This window comes from Schistocerca gregaria, chromosome 7, assembly GCF_023897955.1.
Source record: "Schistocerca gregaria isolate iqSchGreg1 chromosome 7, iqSchGreg1.2, whole genome shotgun sequence".
Classification (NCBI taxonomy): domain Eukaryota; kingdom Metazoa; phylum Arthropoda; class Insecta; order Orthoptera; family Acrididae; genus Schistocerca; species Schistocerca gregaria.
The window spans coordinates 324,071,555-324,096,496 of record NC_064926.1 but is presented as its reverse complement, the minus strand read 5'-3'; positions in this window follow the sequence as shown (position 1 = coordinate 324,096,496).

Below are 24,942 nucleotides of genomic sequence, written 5' to 3'. Positions count from 1 at the left end.
TCGGTAATTTGGGTAGAAGCAGCGGGCCTACGAGTACAGAAACTGCAGAGTGTGAGAGAGAAGAGAGTAGTGAACTGATTCATGAATAAAGAATACGCACGATTTGCAGCGACACTCGTGGTAACTTTTTGGGCTGAAACGGCAGCAGGCCCAGGCAGCAGGCGCGCCGCTGTCGCTCGATGAGGTCACGTTTGCAGATGGGCACGCGCCCCGTCCCTAATCACGTTATAAAACAATTTGTTTGCAAACTGAAGCGTGAGCACTCTCAGTGCCGGCGACAAGCCGTACCACTGCCTTCCCCTCCCCCCAGCCCCTCCCCACTGCTAGCCCTACAGCCACTGCCCCCGCGACTGTCTGCCGCGTCAGAGCGCGGGACCTGCGGCCCCGCTCATATCTTGCCTGCACTAACGACATTATAATATTCTGCTGGTGAATGGGCTCGGCAGCAAGTCTGCAGCCGACCGCCTGGTGCTGCCCGCTTCCAAAGCGCCCGTAAGCTGGCAGCTGTGCAAACTTTGCTGCTTACTAACGTGTGTAGTGTTATCCTTTGTGTACCGAGCAGACGATGAACTGCGAGACGTGTCATGCCTGCCATGTAGCTGTACACTGAACGCGGATTGTCCGGGTAAAGTAACGTGATGAGGTACAGCTCGTGCGCCAAACAACTAGGAAATTAGCACCCATGCTAAATGTATGTGAGGCGATTGCACTTTAAATACATCAAACTTAAACAACAAGAAAAAAAATAAAAAAATAAAAATAAAAATAAAAAATAAAAAAAACAAGATCACGTACTGCACCTCTCTTTCTCTCTCTATGAACCATTCGAATTATTCACATTAACAAACCGTTGTCACAAGTGAATGATAGGGTAAGTGGCACAACAAATTCTATGACTGTCTCAATTTATGAATTGCACTTTTTTTCATTTCTCTAAAATAGTACTGAAATACTTCACCTACAGCCAGTCGTCCTTTGTTTGGAGTTAATTACACTACTGGCCATTAAAATTGCTACACCAAGAAGAAATGCAGAGATAAACGGATATCCATTGGACAAATATATTACACTAGAACTGACATGTGATTACAATTGCACGCAATCTGGGTACATAGGTCGTGAAAAATCAGTACCCAGAACAACAACCGAAATAACGGCCTTGATACGCCTGGGCATTGAGTCAAACAGAGCTTTGATGGCGTGTACAGGTACAGCTGCCCATGTAGCTTCAACACGATACCGCAGTTCATCAACAGTAGGGACTGGAGTATTGTGACGAGCCAGTTGCTCGGCCTCAATTGACCAGACGTTTTCAATTAGTGAGAGATGTGGGGAATGTGCTGGCTAGGGCAGCAGTCGAACATTTTCTGTATCCAGAAAGGCCCGTACAGGACCTGCAACATGCGGTCGTGTATTATCCTGCTGAAATGTAAGGTTTCGCAGGTATCGAATGAAGGGTAGAGCCACCGGTCGTAACACATCTGAAATGTAACGTCCACTGTTCAAAGCGGCGTCAATGCGAACAAGAGGTGATCGTACCATCTCGCCGGGTGGTACGCCAGTACACGCTTCCAATGTGCGTTCACCGCGATGTCGCCAAACACGGATGCGACCATCATGATGCTGTAAACAGAACCTGGATTCATCCGAAAAAAAGACGTTTTGCCATTCGTGAACCCAGGTTCGTCGTTGAGTACACCATCGCAGGCGCTCCTATCTGTGATGCAGCGTCAAGGGGTAACCGCGGCCATGGTCTCCGAGCTGATGATCCATACTGCTGCAAACGTCGTCGAACTGTTCGTGCAGATGGTTGTTGTCTTGCAAACGTCCCCATCTGCTGACTCAGAGATCGAGACGTGGCTGCACGATCCGTTACAGCCACGCGGATAAGATGCCTGTCATCTCGACTGCTAGTGATACGAGGCCATTGGGATCCAGCACGACGTTCCGTATTACCCTCCTGAACCCACCGATGCCACATTCTGATAACAATCATTGGATCTCGACAAACGCGAGTAGCAATGTCGTGATACGATAAACCGCAATCGCGATAGGCTACAATCCGACCTTTATCAAAGCCGGAAAGGTGAAGGTATGCATTTGTCCTCCTTACACGAGGCATCACAAGAACGTTTCACCAGGCAACGCCAGTCAACTGCAGTTTGTGTATGAGAAATCGGTTGGAAACTTTCCTCATGTTAGCACGTTGTTGGTGTCGCCACCGGCGCCAACCTTGTGTGCGTGCTCTGAAAAGCTAATCATTTGTATATCACTGAAGTGAGTTTGAAAGTGGTGTTATAGTCGTCGCACGAGTTATAGGAGTCAGTGCCTCCCAGATAGCGATGAAGTGGGGATTTTCTCATACGACCATTTCACCAGTGTATCGTGAATATTAGGAAAACATCAAACCGCCGACATCGTTGCGGCCGGAGACGACTCTGCAAGCACGACAGCGACGACTACTGAAGAGAATCCAATCCTTGCGTAAAATGCTCCAGATTTCAAGACTAGGCCATCAACAAGTGTCAGCGTGCGAGCCATTCAACGAAACATCATCAATAAGGGGCCGAAGACCCACTCGTGTACCCTTGATGACTGCACGGCACAAATCGTTATGCGTCGGCTGTGCCCGTCAACACCGACATAGGACCGTTTATGATTGGAAACATGTTTCTGGTCGGACGAGTATGGTTTGAAATTGTATCGAGTGGATGAACGTGTAGGTGTATGGACACAAACTCGTGAATCCATGGACGCTGCATGTCAGTAGGGGATTGTTCAAGCTGATGAAGGCTCTGGAATGGCGCGGGGCGTGTGCATTTGGATTGATATGGGACTCCTGATACGCCTGGATACTCTGACATGTGACACATATGTAAGCATCCTGTCTGATCATCTGCATCCATTCTTCTCCATTCGTTGTGCATGCCTCTGGTAATTCATCTTTCTCGTCAGTATTCTCCCAATTAATTTCGTCCCAACACAATATTGTTATTTTCCTGTCTTCGTTTTCATCTGGTCCCAGCGGATTTGTTTCTTCCTTCTTCTCTTCTCGTGATAAGATTTTTACTTCACTGTTCAAGGTGCTGCAATTGTCCTGGGTCGGTGCGTCATTCTCTTTGGCATGGGCGCTTAGCTGTCAATTCGGGGTTTGGTGGTCTTACCTCCACCTCTTCTATTTGTATTCTCTTTTCTTGTTCAGCTTGTTGATAGTGGTTGCTTTGTTGATAATTTGTCGGTCTATTGGTTCTCCAGTACCCGTTCCAGTTGTCGTTATTCCCTCTGTAATAGTTGTTGCCGTTTCTGGGTGAATTACAGTTATTGCCATATTCTCTTCTAAATCCATAACCGGTTCTTTGTTGAAATCTATTGTCGTTTCTTGGTGCGAAGTTATCACGTGGTTCGTAATTATTGTTTCTTCGTTCTGTGCCTTGTAGATCCACTGCTTTTTGATTTCTTTTTCACGTGCGCGTTCGTCTTTTGCGTCATCTTCCGAAAATATGAACTCTAGTTTCCTTAGAATACCTTTAAATGCTTCGACGTCATTGCCTCCGCGACCTACTAATGATTGCTGGTATTTCAATGGTAGCTTCATCGCGCGTAATTTAATGAACTCTCCGTCACTGTATGGTGCATCTAAGCATTGATTTTTCTTTGCCATTAATTCGAAAAATTTCACGGGACTCTTCTCTCCTGAATTTTAAAAATTTGGGTTCTGCAATAATTCGTACTTCACTCTGTTCTGTGCTTCGCTAGACCAATATCGTGACAGAAACTTCTCTCTGAAATCTTCGTATGATCGGCGTGTCGCTGCAACATTCTGCATGGTTTCTGCGACTGTTCCTGACATGTGTGCACATATAAAGTCTAATTTGTGTGCTAGCGTCCAGTGTTCTGGTAATACTACACGAAATTGATCAATAAAAGTTCGTGGATGTAATGAGTTTCCTTCTCGAAAGTGTTGAAATTTTCTGACTCTGAGGAAATGATCGTTGTCGTACTTCGTCATAGTTCCATACGAAATTCTCGATTCTTCGCCACTTTTGTTTCTGATCATTTCTCCCATCGTTCTTTCCGGTTGTGGTAGATCCATTGGATATTGTCCACTGTAAATTTCGCCTACCCTTGTGTAGTATCGTTGGAGTGGTACGCAATAATTTTCTTCCATCGGTTGTGAACTTGTAGCTGAATCCATTGCACTGTAATCTTCGCGACCTGGCTTTCCATTGTCACGTATTAGTTGGGTATCTTGTCTGGCTAACCTTGCTGCTTCATTGCACGATCCAAATTGTCTTGAAACATATATTTGTTGTTCTGCATGTGTCTGTGGTGCCGTTTGTTCATCAAGAATTTCAAAACGTGTTTGTTGTTGTGCAGGCTGTCTGATTTCACGTATGTTACTTTCCGCCTGTGATTCGAAACGCAAATGCGTAATATCTTCGTTAATTGCTTGTTTTTCCGGTGCTGTTACAGATACGGATGTGGTTGCAGACTCTGTGCTTGTTCGATCCTGTTCACTACGCTCTTCAATGATTTGCAACAACTCTGTTCGCAATTTCTGAAATTGTCGCTTCGTTTGCGCTTCTATTTTGACTATGCGGTTATCATATCTTTTCAGCGGTGCTTTTTTGATACGTTTATGTAACACACTGTTTTCAACAATTTCACGCGCTGTACCTGCTGCTTGTCTAGTAATTACGTTTATCTGTTTCTCTAGTTTCTTGACTTCTCCCTGGGTGTTCTTACGTAATGTTTTGATTTCGTTCTGAGTGTCATAACGCAATGTTTGTACGTCCACTTGTACCTTGTCAGTGTCTGTTCTCAATTGATTGTAACCTGTTCTTTCTCGAGATTCTTTTGCCTCGTCTTCAATATGACTTAGGTGTAACTGAATTTTTTTTGTTTTGTTCTTTAATCGCACGCATTTATCTCGTGGTTTCTGCATTTTGTTTCGTCATTTCTGCATTTAATTTTAATTTGGTTTGCAGTTTCTTTATTTTGTCTTGTCATGGTTTCCGTCATTAATTGTAATAATTCTGCCGGATTGGTGGGTCCTATTGCGTTTTCTTCCGACGTCCTACGCTCTGTGTTTTCGCCCAATTGTTGGTTTGCAAACGTTTGCATTGAACTGTGCTGTGACACGTTTCTGCTCGCATTCCTTGTACTCTGTGGTGAGGGAGCCCTGATTACTTGTACTATGGGTTCTACGTATTAAAGACGCAAGTTAGAATCCTCATCGACTGTCTCTCTACTTTCCTGCTCCTCTGTCGTATGCTGACTTATGTTTTCTATGCCTTGACGTACATTATCCTCGTTATGGTGCGTTATCTGTCCTATTTCTCGCGATACTGCATCGTCTGTTGTACTGTCCTCTATTCTCTGTCCATTTTCATGCTGGGTCTCTACCTCAATTGGGTCAAGGTCTCGATATGCCATTGCTAATCTTTCCGAATCCCTTATTTCCTGTTTTAAAAGCAATTCACGCGCCCTACTTCGCGTCAACATGCGCTCATACGATCTCACGCGTTTCATAAACTTTTTGTTCAGACGACTTGACACTACCAAGACTGACAACCCATTCACTTACTTGTTGGATGATATAACCAAGTACTTAATGATTTCAGCATCAGCTCCACTGCACTCCCTGTAAAAGAATCTTAAAACTAACTAAATTTAGTGGAAGGGGTTCAAGGCTTTCCTATATTTAGTTAGCTGGTAAAATAACGTCGAAAAAGCAGTTAAGTTTACCATTGGAAATTTTATTCTACTCACAAAACATTGTTTAGAAATTGCACTATTGATCAAAGGAACTCTTTTAATACAGGATGGTAAAAACCAACTGCGTTCAACAAAAATGTGAACGAATATTCCCTGAATGGGTATCCAAGTTCTACAATGGATCGAAGGATGACCTATACCATATCACCTCTATAATCTAGGTTTAAATTAAGTTTCACAAAAGAGAAAACTATCAAAGTGGTCTACAGTGATCCTTAATTATCTTTAATTACTTATCTAACTTGTCGTAAATTACAGTGGCTGATGTGGCTTCTCAATAACTATATAATAGAAAAATCATCACGTTTCAGATTTTTACTTCAAGTGGCAAATGTGAACACCATGAGCTTTAATTGACGATCGACACTAGTATTACTCAAAAAAGGAGGTGTAACAGATGAGACTTCTGCAGTTCTGAGTGAAGCTTTATGCGCTGTTATGCGGCATCGCGTGTGTTGGTGTGATGCGAGTCCAGCTGCGAGATGATAAATAGACAGAAATGATATACTTCATTAAGGACCCAAATGCAGTGACTTAAAAGAGAACATACCATTTTCTGCATTAGAAGAGAGGAATGGAAATGTGAAAGATCAATGCGGATGAGATCTCCACATCAAGAAATTGGATCTTCTCAAACTTCGTGGGGTGCAAAGCAGCACGACATGCTGTCAGCTATGTCCAGGCCGAGGTTCATAAAATGGCAGCCGCCGGTAAGCTGGCCGTACCTTCGCTATACACAGCTTCAGTTGGCGGCGGCGATTGTGAGTCAGCCGCGCGCTGAGTTATTGGCTGGCTGAAGATGCGGCAGGTTGCAACGCTCGAGAGCGAGAGCGGACACGTGCCGAGCGCGTGGCGACGTGCGGGGCAATCGGCCCACCGCCCATCTTCATCACAGCTCGTAATGTGCTCGGCCAAGACCGCTTTGCCACTTTGCCACGTTGTGACACACCGAGAGTATCATTTGATTTCCTCTTTTCCCTAACGAATAGATTCATCGTGCCGAGCGTTATTGGAATGAACGATACAAGTAATCGTTGATGTAACGAAAACCCTTTTACGTAAACTTGCGTTCCTGTTCTTGGCTACTGCTGATGGTGATGAACGATTGGGTGCACCGTAGCTACGTCTTTACCGTTTGTACGTTATTTTTATGTGGCGAATGCGGTTAAAAAAGATTTTGCGGTCTTCACGCCAAAGACTAGTTTCATGCAGTTTACCACGCTACTCTGGCCTGTGCGAGCCTCTTCGTATCCACGTAACTTCCGAAATCTACATCCTTTCGAACCTCCTTCGTACAGTAAAACCCACATCCGCAGAGTGATCGCTAACGCACGCCGGTGCAGCGGCACGTGACTCGGAAGTTATTGGTTCGAATCTTGGTGGTGGAAAATTTTCACTTCCAGTGTTTGGTCAACAAGGGGAGGAAAGGTGGTGACGTGAAGTTCCTGATCATTAGCCTCTATGCCAACGTCCTGCATTGAATTCCAAACCTCTCCGCAATGCCTCATGAAATTGGGGCATATGAATTGTTGATCCGTGCGTCAGATGTGGACGTTACGCTCGGCGACACCATTGGTGGTATTCGAGAGGCGAAGGCTATCTACCAGTTTGAAGTGATTGAGCCACGCGAAGACGTTCGACAAAAAATTGTATCGATCAGCCTTGCAAGGCTCACCGATGGACCTTCGTTGCTCTTTATGGTCTTCTGTTAGACGGCGAGGAACGTGCAATGGCACCAAAAAAGAAGAAAGCGTCCATGAATTACAACGATTCTCACGATTAATTAAAAGTTTTCAATGTCCTTTAAAACAGGCGCTGTTGCCTAAAACATTAGAAACGACTGTCTTCGATAGCGTAATTCAATCTCTGTGGACGTCAGCCTTAAAGCCGTAATAACGAATTCGCAATTTCTCAAACCTTGCCAATCGGTTCACACTGACACACACTCACACACACAATATACACATACACACATACACACACAAACGCATCCAGAACAAGGCAGCACAAACGGATAATCAAGGCAAGTGACTACTGGTCATAAACGGTCAATAATAAGGTTGGTTACCTCGCATACAATAATTCTACCATCCCTCCAGTTATTTTGATTACTGCTAACAAACACAACCACCACAGCCATTTGCTACGGTATGACATAACTAGTGCATTTTCTATAGGGCACGTTAGGTATACCTTAGTTTACTTCTTGAAGCACGGCCTTAATTTGGAAGTAGACAGTGGTCAGAGTAGTAGCGGTATTTGTCACTACGAATGATTTGCGCTCCGGTGTCTATTTTTTAAGATCTAGATAGAATAAAACCGGTGAATATATCGCTCTAACTCATACATTGCCAACATAATACGCAACCCTCACAGATTAGCAAAATCTCCACGAAGGACGAAATGACTGCAATGGACCAAGAGGCCCTAGCCAAAAACGACAACAACCACAGGTGTGCAATCACTTTCTTAATAATCTTCACCACAGACCAACGTCGATAAAGCAAAATAGAGTCATCAAACCAGTACACATAGAACAGAGTTTAAGCAACTTCACGTCTCTGAGACGTAGCTTTCACGATGGGCTCCCACCCGAGCAACAGACGGCGGCACACTAGACCGAATAACTGTTCAGCAAAAGATGGCGTGACTAAACTCACTGCGTTGTTAGTTTTTTAAATACGAGGGTCGGTCAAAAACTAATGCCTCCCATTTTTTTTCTACTTAAAAAAATTAAGTTAAGTGAAAAATTTGAATTTGGCGCCATAACTCAAACCTTCTTCTGCAATCCACTGCAGTAGTAACTTTCTGTGTCAACAGGTGGCAGCACAGCAGAAGTTTGTAAGATGGCCGACATCGATGTTCGTTTGAGACAGCGTTGTGTGATTGAATTCTTGAATGCAGAAGGTGAAACGCCCATACGCATTCATGAAAGACTGAAGAAGGTGTATGGTGTTGTGACAGTGGATGTCAGCACTGTTAGACGATGGGTTCGTCGTTGTAAGGAAGCTGAAGGGCAAACACCGTTGACTGACGAAAAGCGGAGCGGCAGGCCGGTGAGTGCAGTGACTCCACACAACATTCAGCAAGTTGATGACATCATTCGTGGTGACCGTCGGGTGACTGCAGATGAAGTGTGTCGCATTATTTCTCTTAGTAAAGGCAGTGTGATCACGATTATTAAACAATTGGGGTACTCAAAAGTTTGTGCACGGTGGGTTCCAAGAATGTTAACCGATCAGAATAAAGAGGCAAGGAAAACAATAGCCTCCCAACACTTGCAGCGCTTCCGTTTGGAGGGAGATGAGTTTCTGAAAAAAATTGTGACCGGGGACGAAACATGGGTGCATTTTTTTGAACCCGAATCAAAGAGGCAGTCAATGGAGTGGCGTCACACAAGCTCGCCGAGGAAGAAAAAATTCAAAACTGTGCGATCGGCAGGGAAAGTTATGGCAACAGTTTTCTGAGATACAGAGGGTGTGATTCTGGTTGATTTTTTGGAGCAGGAATGCACAATAAATTCTGTTCAATACGTCACAACCCTCAAAAAACTTAAAGCACGTCTTCAGCGAGTTCGCCCAACAAAATCAATGGCAGATGTTCTTGTTTTGCATGACAATGCAAGACCACACACCAGTCGTCACACCTCTGACGAGATTGTCAAAATTGGATGGGAAGTTTTGCCTCATCCCCCATACAGCCCTGACCTGGCACCATCGGACTTCCATCTGTTCGGGCCACTAAAAGAAGCTCATCGTGGGATTCATTTTGAAGATGAGGAGGCCGTCAAAACATCCGTGCGTCAATGGCTTAGGAAGCAGAGCTGTGATTTTTACCGTGCTGGGATACATGCCCTTGTTCAAAGATGGACCAAAACTGTAGAGATGGGCGGAGATTACATTGAAAAATGACAAAATGATCCTCAATGTTGTGGTTTTCAACCTATGTAATTGCATTTAAATTTCCTGACAATTAAACGTAGAAAAAAAATAGGAGGCATTACTTTTTGACTGACCCTTGTAAAAGGCAATCAACTCAATTACGACTTTCCAATACATGACATGCTAAACTCTAAAATCAATCGATCGTCAGTTCTAAAACTGTCAAGTAAAAAAAAAAATGAAACAATGAAAGATGAAAAATGGTACAGGAGAAATGGTGGCTGTCTGATCACTTAGCCTAGTGAACCAGCCAGTGTACGACATGCTAAGCTATAGTCGGGACAACTGACAAAGTTTTACATGTACCACACTCGTCTCGTCGCCAGCTAAAATAGAGCGCCGACTCACACAGGATTTTATTGCTGCGTTGTCTTCAGAATATAAACTGAACACCGCTACAGTGTAACGCACTGAAATGCGTACGGCACGGGCACTGCAAACGAGTGGATCCCCCCGCCAGCGAAAAAAGCATTGTGTAAGCAATGGTGCAACTAGGATATGGCAGCTGGGGCGAAAAAATTAAGATCAAACGAAAAGGAGAGGAGGCAGGGGAAATGAGTATAATAGTAGCAGAAAAATAATGTGAATAAGAATAAGAAGAAGAAGAAAAAGAAGAAGGGAAAGTCTTGGAGGGTATTAAAATGGGAAACTGGCGCAGACATACGAAAGGGAATCGTGAACAGATCCTGACCAGATTGTGGTGAGAAACAGTTCCACAACACATATCTACCCCTGGTACAGAGAAACTTGTCTTTTGTTTTCAGCTATCAGAAGAAACCACTTTTGTTATGCCTAATTAGCCAACACGATTAAATTTTAATGAGTATTTTTGCGTTTGTTGTTTTGATGCGTCTTTGCGCTGGTCGGCAGTCACACAGTGAAAAGGAAATCGCGCTAGTGTTGCGAAAAATTCTACGTTGGATTTTGTGTTTCCCATTGCATCATACAAAAAAAAAAAGCCTTGATGACAATATACGATTACACACGCTAAGTAGTGATGAGGAATAAACACAGAATCGGAGATAGGAGTGGGAACGCAACCTCGACGTTTGGCCTGGGAGCCAGTTACCCTAGCTATACTACTGTGTGGCGGTTCCGTGCGGAGACGGACGAGTAAGACCTGATCCCATCTCTGAGACCGGATGCAGGAACACCGAGGACAGACAGTTCCTTGCATGACCCCCAGTCAATTCTCCTTTTATGACCCAATAGCGAGCTTACAACCTGGTGGGGAATGGTACATCGTCCAACTCTGTCATTCTTACCGGCCTCCTAGAATGCTCTGTCGCCGTGCTTTTTTCCTATTGTTCTAGCTTTCGTGACTGTCCTGTAGAGTATGAACTCTTTCCTCCACCCTGTTGTAGCAAGGGAAGAATGAACTGTACATTCCTTATATGTTTTTCTGTTGGGTACATTCGTTGAAATGTTGAAGAGCACGAAAGGAATCGGAGCACATGAGAAACATCTTCACTTCTCTAACGTACTTTCTATCGATTACCGTTGGCATTAGTAATCTATTGAACACTTACTGAAATTCCGGTGGATGCGGAGAGTAGCATAATCAAGATACGATTCCGAAATCTTGGTTATACTTTCGTGTACAGAAATAAAAGTGAAAGATAACGAATGAGAAGTGGAATTTCACTTGGCCATAAAATATTTTTAAATTTTTTTAATTATCACCAATAATTAGAAATTTCTTCTCAGACTTACACACTGCCGACATTGCTTATGTCAGCCATCAAGTTGCATTTCTCTTGTGTTTTAGTGTACGTCTATGACAAAAATGTTCACTCATCCAAGTCGCTAATTAGAGTAATATACAAAAGAATGGACAAGAAAATTGAAGATCTGCTAGAAGACGTCCAGTTTGGCTTTTGGGAATGTAAAGGCATCAGGGAGCCACTTCTGACATTGCGGTTGATAATAGAAGCATGACTGAAGAAAAATCAATACACGTTCAGTTTGACCTACAAAACCGTTCGAGAATCTAAAATGGTGCAAGATGTTCGAGAAAAATAGCGGTACGCTACAGCGAAAGGCGGTTAATATATAATATGTACAAGAAGCAAGACGAAATAATAAGACTAGAAGACCAAGAACGAAGTGCTCGAATTGAAAAGGGTGTAAGACGGGGGTGTAGTCTTTCGCCTCTAGTGTTCAGTCCATACATCAAAGAAGCAATGAGGGAAATAAAGGAAAGGTTCAAGAGTGGGATTAAAATCCTGGGTGAAAGGATATCAATCATAAGATTCGCTGATGACGTTGTTATCCACAGTGAAAGTGAAGAAGAACTGCAAGATGTGTTGAATAAAATGGACAGTCTAGTCAGAACAGAATGTGGATTAAGGGTAATTCGAAGTAAGACTAAAGTAACGAGGAATAGTAGAAATGAGAACAGCGACAGAGTTAACATTACAGTTGAGGATCACGAAGTAGACGAAGGTAAAGAATTCTCCTACCTAGGTAGCAGAATAAATTACGACAGACGGAGCAAGGCGAATCTAGAAAGCAGACTAGCACTAGCGAAAAGGCGTTCCTGGCTAAGAGAAGTCTGCTAGTATCAAACATAGGCTTTAATCTCACGAAATAAGTTCTGAGATTGTAAGTTTGGAGCACAGCATTGTACGGTAGTGAGACAGGGACTGAGGGAAAACCAGAACAGAAGAAAATCGAAGCCTTTAAAATGTAGTGCTACAGAAGAACATTGAGCATTAGGTGGGCTAATAAGGTAAGAAATGAGGAGGTTCTGCGCAGAATCGGTGACGAAAGAAGCATATGGAAAACAATGACAAGAAGAAGGGACAGCGTGACAGCGCATCTGTTAACGCATCAGGGGATAAATTCCATGGTACTAGGGGGACCTGTAGAGGGCAAAAACTTTAGAGGAAGACAAAGACTGGAATAATTAATAAAATTCTTTTCCGGGCTATTATGCCGTGGTCTGATGGATTTCGCATTGTAACCCAACGTTTCGTCCCCATCTGCGGAGGACATCTTCAAGGGGGTTCGTGGCTTCTGTTAACTTCCGAAACACACACTGTCTCACTACTGACTGGAATACACCCAGAAAATAGCTGAAGATGTAGGGTGCAAATGCTACTCTGAAATGAAAAAGCTGGCACCGCAGAATTCTTAGCGGACGGCATCAAACCAAACAGAAGACTGATGACAAAAAAAGAAGAAATATCCAAAATGGCTACAGGCCTGGTTTATATTGTGGTTATGCTGCTGTGATCAATGAATTGCAGATTTTTATGGAAACTTTGTCTTCGTATCTATTTGGCTGTGTTATTATCAAAATGGCTCTGAGCACTATGGGACTTAACATCTGAGGTCATCAGTCCCTAGAACTTAAACCTAACTAACCTAAGGACATAATACACATCCATGCCCGAGGCAGGATTCAAAACTGCGACCGTAGCGGTCACGCGGTCCAAGACTGAACCGCCTAGAACCGCTCGGTCACATAGGCCGGCTGAGTTATTATCAAAACGTTAAAAGCTTGTTTTTTGTGCGTAACTCTTAAAAGTAGATTTTAGGATTCCGTCGATACACGCATATTGTGAATACGTGGTAAAGGAGTAAAAACGCAGTGCAATTTTTTATATTCCGACAGCTCATCAGGTGAAGTTAGTCTTTGTATTTGGAAATTGTTGTTTATCATGTTCTTTTCTAGAAAATATTCTTTACCAGACAGTGCAACCCTAGCAATTAGCACCGGAGTTGATACTGCATAAATTTGAAAGATTTCTTCAAAACAAAACTGATAAACGATGAGGTGCCAGAAGTCATCGGGTAGCGACATGCACATATACAGATGCAGTACTATCGTGTACACAAGGTACAAAGGGGCAGTGCGTTAGCGGAGCAGACATTTGTACGCGGGTGACTTATATGAAAAGGGTTTCCGGCCCGATAATGGCTGCACGGGATTTAACAGAAATACATGTTCAAATGTGTGTGAAATCTTATGGTACTTAACGGCTAAGGTCATCAGTCCCTAAGCTTGCACTCTACTTAACCTAAATTATCCTAAGGACAAACACACACACCCTTGCCCGAGGGAGAACTCGAACTTCCGCCGGGACCAGCCACAAAGTCCAGGACTGCAGCGCCTCAGACCGCTCGGCTAATTCCGCGCGGCGAATTGACAGACTTTGAACGCAAAATGGTAGTTGGAGCTAGCATGGGACATAACATTTCGGAAATCATTAGAGAATTCAATATTGTGAGATCGACAATGTCAAGAGTGTGTCGAAAATGCCAAATCTGAGACATGACTTCTTACCGTAGACGTGGTAGTCGACTACGGCCCCCACATCACAACCGAGAGCAGCGACGTTTGCTTAGAGTGATCAATATTAACAGGCAAGCAACACAGCGTGAAATGACCCTATAAATCAATGTGGGATGTACGACGGACGTATTTTGTAGGACAGGGTGGTGAAATTTGGCGGTAATGGGCTATGACGGCAGACGATCGATGCGAGTGCCTTTGCTAATAGCACGACATCGCCTGCAGCCCCTCTCCTGGGCTTTTAACCATGTCAGTTGGACCCTCGAGAAATAGAGAACCGTAGCTTGGTCATAGAAGTACGACTTCATTCGTAAGAGCTGATTGTAGGGCTCGAGTATGGCGCAAGCAAAAGATGCCGTGGAATCAAGTCATCAACAAGGTACTTTGCAAGCTGATGGTGACTCCATAATAGTGTGGGTTGTACTTACATTGAATGAACAGGGTCCTCCGGTCCAACTGAACTGATCATTGACTGGAAATATTTCTATTCGGCTTCTTGGATGCCATTTGCAGCCACTCATGGACTTCATGTTCCCAAACAACGATGGCATTTTTATGGATGACAGTGCGTCATGACACCTGGTCACAATTGCACAACTGTTTGCAAATGGTGTGAAGAGCAGTGTGCACAGTGTGAGCGAATGATTTGGCCACACAGATTGCCAGACATGAACCTCATCGTACTTTTATTGGACATAATTGAGATGTCAGTTCCTGCAAAAAATCTTGCACCGGCAGGGGTTTCGCAATTATGGACAGTTATAAAGGTAGTATGGCTGAATATTTCTACAGGGAGCAGCTCTACGCAGGACGAAAGGAGGTCCGACACATCAGGATGTATCACATGACTTTTGTCACCTCAGTGTATATTATAATGCCACTACCCAGACTTTTAGCAAAAGTAAAAGTTAAAAGAGGTGGAAGGCTCCGTGAAGTTGAAAGCCTTCTACTAATGTTTCAAATCTAGACTTTAATAATAAAATGGGAAGGAACTGTTAATCAGGCCTCAGGGACAAGTTGTGATCTAAATGACAATATATTTTTTCATCCTTGACATCCCAAGACAACAAAAATGACTAAATAAACATCACAAAAATGATTCAATTGGCTCTGAGCACTATGGCACTTAACTTCTGCGGTCATCAGTCCCCTAGAACTTAGAACTACTTAAACCTAATTACATCACACACATCCATGCCCGAGGCAGGATAGAAACATCACACAAACATTTTATTTGACAAGCGTATTCACTAACATGGGTTCTATGGTGGGGGATGATCAGCTGCGGATCGACACACGACACTAACCGGAACACTAATCGATTTATCTGACTTCGTACACGTGAATCCAGGTTATGGCACAAAAACTACGCCATCATCAAGCATCTATATTCTACCATTCCAAAAAGAAAAATATGGTTCGAAGGAACAGGCTGCTGAGAAAGATATATTGGAGCCCTAAGCCGTAGCAGCGAATACCTTACCCTCCTTCTGTTCATGACAGCACACCACGATGCGTTCGGCGACTGAAGTCATGGACGGCCGCAATCTGTTATTAATGGCGCGCACCCGAAAAATGTAAGTACACGGTCTCACGTTCGGTTAAGTCGGAACGCAAGTACTTTCCTATGAGCCTCTGAAACCCTGGTGGATACCAGTGTGCAGGCGGACCCGTTTGCTGGTCTGCCAAACCAATTTGACTCCATGCCACGACTGTGCGTGATGGAATATGTCAAATGTTTATACGGCCAACTCAAGGCAAATAAGCACACCCATGCATCACTCATTGTGTGCGTGATGCTAGAAGCAGTACCTCTGACAGTTCAGAAGGTGACTGACACAGGCTCTAAGTGGCGCACTAGCAAAGGACGCAAGTCTCGCCGTTTAGATACAGACCTGCAGTTATTTACTAGTGCAGCGCCAGTACAAGAGAGAGAGCTTCTCTTTCTGTCCAATTCCTCCTCAGCTCGACAGCAAAGCACATTTGCATCTTAGACTTCCCGCACTTTAACACAAGCCAATCGCGAGCTGGAGCCCGGCAATAGAAGCTGGGAGAGCGGCCTTTGCTCTGCATACACCGATTTGACCAATCAGAGACTTCAAAGTTAATTCAGGGAAAAGGAAAGAAGATTCAGCTTCGCGGCCTCTTTCCCCCGCATTTGCCATGTATTTTGCTAACAAAATGACCACGATTGAACTACATCCCTCCATAAAAGCTTGTTATCTCCCCTGTTGCATCCATTTCAAAGCTTACAAAGAACGGCCATAAACTCGCTAAAAGCCTCGTGCTTCCACAAATACACTCCTGGAAATTGAAATAAGAACATCGTGAATTCATTGTCCCAGGAAGGGGAAACTTTATTGACTCATTCCTGGGGTCAGATACATCACATGATCACACTGACAGAACCACAGGCACATAGACACAGGCAACAGAGCATGCACAATGTCGGCACAAGTACAGTGTATATCCACCTTTCGCAGCAATGCAGGCTGCTATTCTCCCATGGAGACGATCGTAGAGATGCTGGATGTAGTCCTGTGGAATGGCTTGCCATGACATTTCCACCTGGCGCCTCAGTTGGACCAGCGTTCGTGCTGGACGTGTAGACCGCGTGAGGCGACGCTTCATACAGTCCCAAACATGCTCAATGGGGGACAGATCCGGAGATCTTGCTGGCCAGGGTATTTAACTTACATCTTCTAGAGCACGTTGGGTGGCACGGGATACATGCGGACGTGCATTGTCCTGTTGGAACAGAAAGTTCCCTTGCCGGTCTAGGAATGGTAGAACGATGGGTTCGATGACGGTTTGGATGTACCGTGCACTATTCAGTGTCCCCTCGACGATCACCAGAGGTGTACGGCCAGTGTAGGAGATCGCTCCCCACACCATGATGCCGGGTGTTGGCCCTGTGTGCCTCGGTCGTATGCAGTCCTAATTGTGGCGCTCACCTGCACGGCGCCAAACGCGCATACGACCATCATTGGCACCAAGGCAGAAGCGACTCTCATCGCTGAAGACGACACGTCTCCATTCGTCCCTTCATTCACGCCTGTCGCGACACCACTGGAGGCGGGTTGCGCGATGTTGGGGCGTGAGCGGAAGACGGCCTAACGGTGTGCGGGACCGTAGCCCAGCTTCATGGAGACGGTTGCGAATGGTCCTCGCCGATACCCCAGGAGCAACAGTGTCCCTAATTTGCTGGGAAGTGGCGGTGCGGTCCCCTACGGCACTGCGTAGGATCCTACGGTCTTGGCGTGCATCCGTGCGTCGCTGCGGTCCGGTCCCAGGTCGATGGGCACGTGCACCTTCCGCCGACCACTGGCGACAACATCGATGTACTGTGGAGATCTCACGCCCCACGTGTTGAGCAATTCGGCGGTACGTCCACCCAGCCTCCCGCATGCCCACTATACACCCTCGCTCAAAGTCCGTCAACTGCACATACGGTTCACGTCCACGCTGTCGTGGCATGCTACCAGTGTTAAAGACTGCGATGGAGCTCCGTATGCCACGGCAAACTGGCTGACACTGACGGCGGAGGTGCACAAATGCTGCGCAGCTAGCGCCATTCGACGGCCAACACCGCGGTTCCTGGTGTGTCCTCTGTGCCGTGCGTGTGATCATTGCTTGTACAGCCCTCTCGCAGTGCCCGGAGCAAGTATGGTGGGTCTGACACACCGGTGTCAATGTGTTCTTTTTTCCATTTCCAGGAGTGTATGTTTTGTAACAGAGTCTGGACGTGTGAGCGCCAGTGGCAGAAAACTCACAGTTGTTTTGTCGGCTTCCTGCCTAACAAGGGCCCATCCTCTGCTTTATTGCCGGCCTATAACGCACTGGCCATTGCAGCGGCGACTTCTCAGCACTAGTTAGTCTACCTGGAACCGGCTGCCGACTGCCGCCAACCAACGTGCCTGCACAGTGAGACCACGGAACTCGGCCGTCCGGAAATGTCTCACCCAGGTTCCACAGAAAAAATGCGCTTCCTCGGCCCACCGTCGCTGTGGGCTTTTACTGCAGTCATTTAAATTGGCACCCTATGCCTTTGAATGCAGGCAAAGCTTACCGTTATTCCTTCCCCAGAGCTCGCAAGCAAGAACATTAACTAGTGCCCACCATCATCATGATGTATGAAGTCAAATTTGCGGTAAAGATGATATTCCCTAAGAAATGGAAGCGGCATAACACTAAATTAGAAACGAGAGTGACCTGCAATCTCTCAAAGTATTGCATTAGCTGCAGGCCGGTAGCGACAATACGGTGAAATGTGGGTCAGAATGACATGCATATAAGGGGATGGTGAGGCGAGGCTAGCAGCACTCAGCAGGAAACTGCACCATGCAGTGGTAATAAACGTAGCACGCGCACTGATGTGACCACAACAGAGCAGTTCTCTTATGGTCGAAGTGACTAAGTGTTAGGTTTTAGGTAAACAAATGCGCCTTGGAGCGATATAACTATGCCTGAATTTTGAGGCAGAAGCACTTCCTTTCGCTGGAGTCTAGCTGCAACACCATGACACCAAGGCCATTTTGGATGGTGAAAAGACTGGGCATCACCGGCAGCTGCCATCACGGGTTCGAGACTTGGCTTCGCCAGTCGCGGCCAGTGCTGAGTTCCTCGAAGGAGCTAGTGCCACAGCACGGCCAACATGCCATCTGCACCTCCTGCCACCAGCACTGAGTCCCCGAGAGGACTTGTGTCTCACCACAGCCACCGTCCGTCTCGGACCGCTATAGGCACAATCACTGACGGAGTAGAAGTGCGCCCTGACGTCACTGCCGTGGCCCTATAAATACTGCCAGCCGTCCACAGACCTGCAGTCTACCCCTCTGCGTGGAAACACGCGGAGGTCGTGGCCATCCTGAAATCTGGCAAGGACCCACGCCAGGCATCGAGCTACCGACCCATCAGCCTACTCCCGTCCCTCTCGAAAGTTTTCGAGAGGCTGTACGCGAGAAGACTGATGCGACACGTCACCCAGGAGGGCATCATCCCGGACGAGCAGTTCGGATTCCGAGAAGAGCATGCCACTTCCCACCAACTGTTGCGGGTGGTAGAACCGGCCATGAGGGCACTGGAGACAAGGGAATTCCTTGGCGCAGTGTTCCTCGACGTCTCCCGAGCGTTTGACTCGGTGTGGCACGACGGTCTCGAGTTCAAACTCTTTGAACAAGGGATACCGACGTCTTACATGACGTTGCTGCGGTCTTACCTGTCCGAACGAACCTTCCACGTGAGGGCTGACGACGGTACGTCCACAGACCGGCAGATACGTGCAGGGGTGGCGCAGGGGTCGGTTCTCGGCCCCTCGCTGTACTCCCTGTACACTGCAGACGCGCCGAAAGTGGCAGGAGTCGAACTGGCGCTGTATGCTGATGATACAGCCCTGTTCACGCGCAGCATGAATGCCCAGGTGCTGAGAAACCGCCTCCAACGCGGGTGCGACGCCTTGGGCTCATGGGCAACAAAGTGGCTGTTGAAATTCAACGCCACAAAGAGCCAGGCAGTCGTCTTCACTCGAAGACTTCTGCCGCCAGGGCTTACGCCGCTCGAAATCCTGGGAGAACCCATCCCATGGAGTGGGACGGCGAAATACCTAGGGGTTACCCTAGACCGCAGGCTCACCTGGAAGCATCACATCCGTGATGTGAAAGGGAGAGCAATTGGACGCCTCCGCGCCCTGTATCCACTGCTAAACCCGCAGTCGACATTGCCACCGCAACACGGCATCACGCTTTACCTAACATTGGTTCGCCCACTGTTAGAGTATGCGGCCGTGGTCTGGGGGAAAGCCGCAGATGCTCACATTGTGACTCTGCAACGGATACAGAACCGCGCCCTGAAGACTGCTATGCATCTTCCGAGGCGCTTTTCGACGCGCCAACTCCACGAGGACACCGGAATCCTGCCTCTTCGAGAAAGGTTCCGCGTCATCGCCAGGAAGCTCTACGAGAGGACGGAACACTCCCACAACCGGCTCATCCTTGGACTGGGCCAACAACCACATCACAGGCCAACCACGCGTTGGCCTGACCTGCTGAGGGATTAAGTTTTACTAATCCCTCAACAGAGTGTGTCTTTCTCTGTTTCAGGCAAAACCAGACAGGACCATTCGACTAGACTGTTAATTAATATTTCTCTCCCCTACAGGAACTGCAGGAACGACATATGTATGTCTATACTGCACCACCTCGAGGACAGGCTCGTCATTCCAGCGTCAGCGTCAGCGTCAACAGACCTGCAGTCAGCAACGCAGGGCGCCTACGCCAGGGCAGACTCAGCTGTCCGCTCGTCAGCGCTGGCAAGGGCCAACAGAGTGAGCTGTGTTTCCTCTCACTGAGCCGTGACGATACTTGTACCAAAATTTAATAAAGTATTCTTTAGTGTCAGCGGTGACAGTGAGATATCTATTGGGCCTTCCGGCCTGTCACCACAGAATGCAGCTGCACTCTTTATTATCCTCAGACAAATTTTCTTGCATGAGTATTATTAAACTGCATAATCTACTCTCATGCTCATAACTTAAGGATAATTACAGAATGTGGTGCCACAACGTAGCACTACACAAAACTGGAGCTAATAGCATAGACACATGGGGAACACACACGACATACATCTGTAAGTCCACGGTATTGGTGATAAGTTGAGAAAGTCGTCCCGAAATACATGTGCTACAAAACGCCACTGTTTCCTGCGCATGTACCCCGACATCAGTATGGGATATGATCACCATGCGCACGTACACAGACCGCACAACGGGTTGGAATACTCTGGATCAGGTGTTCGAAAAGCTGCTGCGTAATAGCCTCCCATTCTTGCACCAGTGCCTGTCAGAGCTCCTGGAGTGTCGTAGGGCTTTCAATACGTGTAGCGATACATCGACCGAGAGCATCCCAGATGTGCTCGATGGGGTTTAGGTCTATAGAACAGGCAGGCCACTCCATTCGCCTGATATCTTCTGTTTCAAGGTACTCCTTCACGATGGCAACTCGGTGGAGCCGTGTGTTATCATCCATCAGGAGGAAGGTAGGACCCACTGCACCCCTGAAAGGTTGGACATACTGGTGAAAAATGACTTCCCGATACACCTGACCTGTTACAGTTCCTCTGTCAAAGATATGCAGGGGTGTACGTGCACCAATCATAATTCCACCAAACACCATCAAACCACGACCTCCATACAGGTCCCTTTCAATGAAATTAAGGTGGTCGTACCTGGTTCTGCTTCACGCCAGATGAAAACCCGGGCGAGAATCACTGTTCAGACTATACCTGGACTCGTCCGTGAACATAACCTGGGACCACTGTTCCAATGACCATCTACTGTGTTCTTGACAACAGGCTTTACGGGCTATCCTGTGACCAGGGGTCAGTGGAATGCACCTTGCAGGTCTCCGGGTGAATAAATCATGTCTGTTCAGTCGTCTGTAGACTGCTGTGTGTAGCTGCAGAAAGGTCCAGAGGAAGGCCACCTGCAGTACTCCGTGGCCGTCTGCGGGCACTGGTGGTGAGATATCGGTCTCCTTGTGGTGTTTTACACTGTGGACGTCCCGTACTGTAGTGCCTGGACACGTTTCCTGTCTGCTAGAATAGTTGCCATAATCTTGAGATTTCACTTTGTGGCACACGAAGGGCACGTGCTAAAACCTGCTGTGTTTAACCTGTCTCCAGTCGCCCCAGTATTCTACCTCTCATAACTTCATCAATATGAGTACTCTGAGGCAATTTCTACCCACAGTCACCATTAGTACGTCTGAAAACGTCTGCACACTTACTCGCTGCACCGTATTCTGACATGCACCAACACACCTCTGCGCATGTGGACTGCTGCCAGCGGCACCGTGCGACGACCGCAGGTCAAATCACGGCATAGAACCCCGAGGTGATTTAAACCCGCAAACCGCCCACCAGAGCGTTGTTTCGCCATGTATCAGCATTTTCCTTAATTTATGAGCCTGAGTGTAGAACAGGTTTATGGTACATGCAACGTTTTCGAATTTTCCAGTTTCTTTTCCTATCTTTTCTTAATCTTCTTTTACCCATTCGTCTTCTTTTGCCGCATTCTTTGTGTAGACTACCAGATGTTCCGTCTCACAAGGAACCCCTTGAGTGCGAGGTCGCAAAAGACCAGTGATGTTAAAGCCATTCGACGCTCCACGTATTGTATACCATACAACCACAGTATTGGCTGCAGTTGGCAACAGGGGGGAGGAACTGTAGGTATCCGACGGTGAGCAAAGCCAACGATAAACAAAGCAAACATTGCATTATATTCACAACAACAGTTGCCGAAGTTGACATTTCGTCAGAAAGTAACCCAAAGAATTTCGCAGAGTGAAAAGGAGTGGTAGATGAAATATTTGCGTTTCTGCAAGATGATTCAGTGGACTGTGTGGTGTCGCATACGACCTTATCCCTGTCTCATTTATCTCTGAAGGAATATTCTACTTTTCTTTGTTTTCAAACCAACTGCCAGACAATTTCTGTGAATTAAATGTCTTCTTCAGCGACGAAACGCATTCCATGCCGGTTTCCGAAATGAAAATCCATGTTCTTTCCTCCTGTATTTTTTTGAACATGCTTCAACGAATTATGTAAAAAATATATTTTTTTATATTCGTTACAAAATTCTTGTGGTTCTTCGTCCCTCTAATACTTTGGCTCTATCGATTTCTGGTAAATATGTCTGAGGAATGTACGCCAGCAACTCAAACCTGGCAAATTTTAGAAACTTTGACAGTCTTGCTTTATTTAAACCTTCCTACTGTTCCAATGCTGTGTTACCTCAGTCTCCTTATAAAATTAGATTTAACTACCTGACTTTTGGCTGCTGTTAGTTAATAATACTTTCAGTTCACAGTATTAATGCGATTCAAAAAATCTATGACTGGATCTCGCGGTAATATTATGTCTGCATTTTAAGCTTTTCTGTTTTTAAATTTTTTGTCTTTGCCTGAGAACACATGCTGTACTTTTCTATGTTATGCCACCATCTGAAGTGTATCAGAGTGGTAATGAAAAGGCCACTGGAAAAGAATGAGAGGGAAAGATTATTACGTTTGGTCTCGTGCTTGAGAGATAAATCCAAAACGTGCATTGCTTAAATTCCGCATCAGAGGCTAGCAATGACGGGAAATTACATCCGAAAATTGAGTAAACGACAAATACGCACATTAACATCGCCGCAATATGAAAATCATAATTTCCCTCATTTCAGCGCGATATGGCCGAATGTCATTTACTTCATTGAGTTACTCAGACCCGAAATTTGCCATCGGTAAGCGAAATGCCATAGCGTGTTTTTAATTGGTTCGCATGTTGCACACAAGCAACTGTACCGGATATTTTGTTGGTCGAATTAGTCTCACGTTTATTATTTCACTTTCAGTTTTCAGTCATGTAAGAACGGTTTCACTCTGATTCTGATTCGTGGATGCTAGTGTACTTCTCATCTATTTGTCAGTGTTGAAGCTCATTACGCATTACATGCCTTGATTATCATGCAAATACCTCTAAAAAGTTTTCTATTGATTTGTAGCTGGATTGAATCAGTTACTTTTCTTTGAACATTGAATAGAGAACGTAAGGGTACTACAACGAATATAAAACATTTATTTCGGAATTAAAGATAGGAAAGCCCCAGATTCTGGCAAAATTACTGCAGTTGAGAGCAGCTGTGATACTCATTTTCAAGATGATAGTTGTAAGAGCGTAAGTTTATTGGTGCTACTATGTCAAAATTATTACAAGGGGTCTAAATACGATCCACGTGTCTCAAATTAGAAGAAGAACAGCTTGGTTTCAGGAAAAGATGTTCTTGTAGTGGCACACAGAAGAGACGAAAGTTTAATTTGAAAAACACCTGTTTTATTGACCGCCTACATAAAAATATTTGATTTGGTTCCCATACACAGGCTTTGGAAAATATGTATTCGTTGCAGTAGCTTTATTCATCCGTGGATCACTTTTATAAGTATACTGATGTGTCATGATACGTAAATTGAGAACCACAAAAATTACTCGTATAATTCACATATAAACGTATTTAAATGCTGATGTGTCTAGTTTAGATAATTCTGGGACAGTGGTCGACCGTGACTTTATAGCAGGAAACGTCGCGGCATTTTCCTGGAGTGATTATGGGAAACGACGGAAAAAATGAATCGGTATGACCGGATGAAGGCTGGAATCTCCGTCCTCCCGAATACAAAGACAGCCCGATCATGTTAGACAATGTTCCTGAGTGTATTAAGGGGGGTAGGACGTCAAACGGGCCGACTTGAGCAGGAATTTCCACTGTCTATACTTTTACAAATAAATTCATAAAACTCTGTCAGCATGATCAGGAAGGATTCCGGATTCCCACTAATAGCAGTGAAAGTTCAAAAACATAATAAAATAACTTTTTTTACATGTGAAATTTTTTAATTTACTATTGGCTGCATTTGATGGTATAAGTACAATTTTCTTGATAAGTAAAAGAGATTCTTAGATGAATTTTGCACAGCTTACAAACCATGCTTGCAGATGTATGAAACTCTAGAATTTTCCAAATCTATTAAAAACTGTAGTAAAAATTGAGATAATTAAGTACAAAATTTGATTTTTTTTCTAAACATGATGTTCAAAATATTTAACAGCTCGTTCATTTTTTCATAAATTAAATAAATTCTAGAGTTTCATACAATGTAAGTATGGTTTGTATGCTGTGCAAATTCATCGAAGAATCTCTCTTACTTATGAAGAAAAGTGTACCTATACCAACAAATGCAGCCAATAGTAAGTGAAAAAATGATGAAATTTCACATGTAAACAAAATTTACGAGGAGTGTTTGAAAAGTCCGTTCAAAGTCCGAGAGATGGCACCACCGGCGCGTATCGAGGTCATGTTTAGTTAGTAGCATCTTTGGAAAGAAC